Below are 5,604 nucleotides of genomic sequence, written 5' to 3'. Positions count from 1 at the left end.
GCTTGTCCTTGATCTCCAAATCAAACTCTTGAAGCAAAAGAATCCATCTCAAGAGCCTGGGTTTTGCATCTTTCTTTGCCAAAAGGTGTCTCAGCGCAGCATGATCTGTGTAAACAATGACTTTAGATCCCACCAAGTAGCTTCTGAACTTTTCAAAGGCAAAGACAATGGCTAACATCTCCTTCTCTATTGTGGCATATCTCATCTGAGCATCATTCAAGGTTTGGCTCGCGTAGTAGATCACATGGGTCTTACCATCTTTCTTCTGCCCCAAAACAGCTCCCAGAGCATAGTCACTAGCATCACACATGATCTCAAAGGGAAGATCCCAATCAGGTGGCTGGACAATCGGAGCACTGATGAGTTCACCTTTCAGCTTCTTGAAGGCTTGTAGACATTCCACATCAAAGCTGAAAGTGGCTTCCTTGCACAACAGCCTGGTCAATGGTCTAGTGATCATGGAGAAGTCCTTGATGAATCTTCTGTAAAACCCAGCATGACCAAGAAAACTTCGGATGTCTTTCACTGTCTTTGGTGGGGGAAAACCAACCATAACATCGATTTTGGCCTTATCCACCTCAATCCCCTTCTCTGAAATCTTGTGCCCCAGCACAATCCCTTCCTTAACCATGAAGTGACACTTCTCCCAATTCAGCACAAGGTTTGTGTCTTCACATCTCTGTAGGACCCTGCACAAGTTTGACAAACAAGCAGAAAACGAAGATCCATAGACAGAGAATTCATCCATAAACACCTCCACAACATCCTCAATTAGATCAGAGAAAATTGACATCATGCACCTTTGAAAGGTGGCTGGAGCATTACATAGACCAAATGGCATTCTTCTATATGCGAAGGTACCATAAGGGCATGTGAATGTCATTTTCTCTTGATCATTGGGATGTATGGGAATCTGGAAAAATCCTGAATATCCATCAAGAAAGCAATAGAATGGATGGTTTGCAAGTCTCTCAAGCATCTGATCAATAAATGGAAGTGGAAAATGATCTTTTCTCGATTCAGAGTTCAGTTTTCGGTAATCAATACACATTCTATGACCAGTGATTGTTCTTGTTGGTATCAATTAATCCTTGTCATTTTTAATTACAGTTATACCACCTTTCTTTGGCACAACATGCATAGGAGATACCCATTTAGAATCTGAAATAGGGTAAATAACACCAGCATCTAAGAGTTTAAGAATCTCTTTCTTTACAACATCCTTCAGGTTAGGATTTAACCTTCTTTGATGCTCGACAGAAGTCATTGATTCATCCTCAAGATGTATCCTATGCATACACAAAGAGGGTGATATTCCTTTGATGTCATCAAGAGAGTAACCTATTGTTTTTCTAAATCTTTTAAGTGTTTTCAAAAGTTCAGATAGCTCAATTTCAGTAAGTTCACTACTCACAATGACTGGGTAAGTTTCATTAGGACCAAGGAACGCATACCTTACACCATTGGGGAGAGGTTTAAGCTCCACTTTAGGCGTCTTAAGCTCGCTCCAGTCGTCTTGCTGGGTGTCCTCTTGTTGAATGACTGAGGTTTCTTGATGAACCACTTGTGGCAGCTCCTCATACAGATCCTTACTACCAAATCCTCTGTGTGAATCCATCATCATCCCATAGGCATCACTCTCCAGGTTCTCAATCACTTCAGCTTCTCTCTCTATCGTCAAAGCATGCTGTAGAGGGTCTTCTAGTGACAACTCTTCAAGGAGCTCATCAGCAAGGGCGTCCATCTCTTCAATGTAGAAAACTTGCCCTTGAACTGTTGGTTTCTTCATTACCTCCTTGATGTCAAAGTGAAGAACATGCCCTTTACCCAAGTGGAGATCAATCTTGCCCTCTTTCACATTAACAATTGCTCCTGCTGTAGCTAAGAAAGGCCTTCCAAGGATTAAAGGATCTGCAGCTTCCTCACCCATCTCAAGCACCACAAAGTCTGTAGGGATCTCATATTTTCCAACCATAACGGGGAGGTCCTCCAAGATACCCACAGGGTACTTCACTGAACGATCAGCCAATACCAGAGATAGTCTACACTTCTTGTACTGAGTGAAACCAAGCTTCTTAGCAACAGATAAATGCATCAAGCTGACACTAGCTCCCAAATCGCAGAGACATCTATCAAATACCATAGGTCCAAGAGCACAAGGTAATGTGAAGCATCCTGGATCTTCTAACTTCTTTGGAACAACAATCCTCTGGATGATGGCACTGCACTCATGAGTGAGAATCATCATGCCCTCCATCTCTTTCTTCTTTGCAGCTACAACATCTTTCAGGAACTTGCTATATTGAGGAATCAGCATGAAAGCATCAATGATGGGCATTGTGACATGAACTTCACTCATTTGCTTCTCAAATAGAGCTTTGTACTTCTCTAGCAGCTGCCTCTTGAATCTACCAGGGAATGGTAGTTTGGTTTTCATAGGGAGGAGGAACAAAAGAATTCTCACTTGGTGGAGCAACAACTTCACCATCTTTCACTGTTTTCTTCTTCTTTTCCCCAACCTTTCCTTTACCTTTTGCTTCCACAATCTTCTCTAAGATTTCATCATTGATTTTCTCATCAACAATCACCACTTCATCATCTATGTTGATGGCAACCCCCTCACCTTGTTTCTCAGCATCCTTGGTGAGAGCTTTCTGAGGTAGCTCCTTACCACTCCTGAGGGTGATAGCTTTCATGGTCTCCTTGGGGTTTTGCTCAGATTTTCCAGGTAAAGAACCTTGTTGGCGATTTTGTTGAGTGTTCATGGCAGCAAACTGGTTCTCCAAGGTTCTGAACTTGTTGTTGAGCTCATTGTAGCTGCCATCAATCTTTGAGTGAAGGTTCTTCAACTCATAGCCAACATGCTTCTCACTTCTTGTCTGAGACTCCAAGATTTTTTTTAGTAGGGCATCAGTGCTGCTGACTTGAGGAGTAGAGGTAGAAGGATTAGCTTGTTGTTGCGAAGAATGGTGTCCTTTGTTGTTGAAACCAGGAGGAGGGTTTTGTTGAGGCTGATAACTGCCTTGCTGGTTGTTCCGAGGCTGATAACCACTCTGTTGGTTGTTGGAATAGGATTTCTGTTGGTAGTTGTTGTACTGAAAGTTGGGCTCTTTTTTGTACCAGCTACCATTGTTGTTGATAAAACACAGCTCTTCTTGACCTTCCAAACCCTCAACCTCATGGACAACAGGTGGTGTCTCTTGGCTTGGGTTACCAACAAAGTGCAGCTGCTCTTGGGTGGCTTTATCAGCAATGAGGATGTCTATCTTATCCTGTAGAGCTTTCAACTCCTTCCTCATCTTCTTGTCATCTGATCTACTGCCTCTGTCATGGTCTCCACTGTAGACTGCATCACTCTTTACCATGCTGTCAACCAGCTCTTCTGCATCTTCCTCAGTTCTCCCCAAGAAGAACCCATTGGTAGCTGTATCCAGTCTGGCCCTATACTTAAGAAGAGCACCCCGGTAGAATGTGCTCAACAAGCTTTCCTTAGAGAAGCCATGGTGTGGGCATTGAGCTTGGTAGCCCTTGAATCTCTCCCAAGCTTCACTGAATCCTTCCAAGTTCTTCTGTTGAAAGCTGGAAATCTCATTTCTCAGCTTAGATGTTCTTGAAGTAGAGAAGAACTTCTCCAAAAATGCTTTCTTGCAGTCATCCCAGGTGGTCATAGAGTCGCTGGGTAGAGACTTCTCCCACTGACGTGCCTTATCCCCCAAAGAGAAAGGGAATAGCTTGAGCTTTAAGGCATCTTCGGACACACCATTGGTCTTTGACAACCCACAGTAGCTGTCAAACCTGTCCAAGTGATCAAATGGGTCCTATAGAGCCAAGCCATGATACTTGTTGTTCTCGATCACGTTGAGGAGTCCTGATTTGATCTCAAAGTTGTTGGCTGCTACAGCTGGTGCTCGGATTTCCAATCTGTGACCATGAATGTTTGGGTGGTCATAAGTGCTAATGGGTCGAGCTGCTCGCTGTTGGTTTTGTGGAACGTTGTTAGCTCCATTGACGTCCGCATCATTTTGAGGTATGTCTCCCATATCAGTATCCAGTCTCTGCAAGTGAGCCTGCTGGTCTTCTTCTCTTCTCTTTGTAGCACACTCTCTCTCTCTCTAAAGCTCTGATGTCTGCAGCTCTTGGAACTAGGTTTGATGGACCCCTTCTCCTCAAGTTCATACACCTGTAAATTAAAGGGAGGTGAAGAAGGAGAATCAGTAACAAAAGAAAATAAAATGACTTAGTCTCAAGCAACTGACTAAATCTCAATGTTCAAATCTACTCATAATTTGGCAACGGCGCCAATTTGATGTTAGGAGTTTTCAAGGCTCCTAAAACAAATGATGTAGTATAAAAGATTGCCGAACCAATTCTAAGGGATTTCAAGCACTGAGAGTGCAAGTACTTGCTTAATCTAAGTGCAACCAATGATTAAAAAGGTTTTCTAAACTAACGATTAATGCTAATGCAGTTGCAGAATAATAAAAACGATAAATGAAATGACTTTCTTAACTAAGGAAAAGAGAACTCATAGGCATAGGAATTAGACCTCGGGTGATCAAGTTTCGGACTAAGGATGGCAAAACGAACGATCAAACTATCAACCTTAAGCTTAGACACAATTCTAAACAGACTCTATGTCTAGATGAATGTTCATTTACTAACACATTTCTAACAACAAATGTCTTTGGTTGAACAATATGAAAGCAATCATTACTAGCAAGTCTAAAGGCTATCTTAGCACTTCTAACAACAAATGTCTTCGGTAAAATATGCTAAAAGCTTAGAAGAGTTGTCTCAGACATTTCATCAAACACCTTTTGGATGGGAAATGCCTAAAGGTCAACTTTTGAGTAGCTAAAGGTCAACTTTTGAGTAGCTAACTCAGAAGAAGCATTATGAATACTCTACTAGCAAGGATTAAGAATGATCTACACTAAAACATCTTAGTTCTAACCTAATCACCCTTAATCTCTATAACCCATGAATTCAAAAGGTGATTACTCACTAATCTCCATGATTCCTCTTAAACCCATATTGGATTTCAGATTAATCATGTAGAGGAATAAAGAGAATCGATATGAAAACAACATGATTGCAATAACAGGAAATCGATTGAATCCAAAGAGATGAACTTTCCAAGAGGTTTTTTTGGTTGTTTTTCTTAAGATCCAGATCCACACCTCCAAAATGGCTTACAAAGGATTCTTAAACATAGGTTTAGAAAGTGTAAAATGTGCATAATGAAATGACCAAAAGGCCCTCCAGTAGAAATGAATTCGAGTAAACAATAGGTCGGGAGCGACCTCCAGTAGTCGCTGCGAGAAGTCGTTCCCGGGTCGTTTCTTCGGGAGCGACCTGGAGAGGTCGCTGCGACTGGTCGCTCCGGGGGATGAAGACGCGAGCGACTTCTCCGCGTCGCTGTGGTAAGGTCGCTCCACGCTTCGGGAGCGACCCGGAGGGGTCGCTGCGACTGGTCGCTCCGGGCGCGATTTCGTTGTTTCTACGCGAGCGACATCGGGGTGTCGCTCTGGTCAAGTCGCTCTGAAGGGGTGTCACAGCGACTTCACGGTGTCGCTCCGGTGCGGTCGCTCCCATGCTCTGCTC

General features: G+C 42.9%; 1 non-coding gene across 1 annotated transcript; it reads left to right on the top strand.

Annotated features, from left to right (window-relative positions):
* The first annotated feature begins 3,495 nt into the window (after window positions 1–3,495).
* Window positions 3,496–3,602, top strand: LOC125586538. The gene has a single exon (XR_007323074.1). It is a non-coding gene; the product is annotated as a small nucleolar RNA R71 (small nucleolar RNA).
* The last annotated feature ends 2,002 nt before the right edge of the window (window positions 3,603–5,604 follow it).

Source organism: Brassica napus, chromosome C4 (assembly GCF_020379485.1).
Source record: "Brassica napus cultivar Da-Ae chromosome C4, Da-Ae, whole genome shotgun sequence".
NCBI lineage: Eukaryota > Viridiplantae > Streptophyta > Magnoliopsida > Brassicales > Brassicaceae > Brassica > Brassica napus.
Note: the sequence above shows the minus strand (reverse complement) of the source record. Positions and strands in the feature narration are given on the sequence as shown.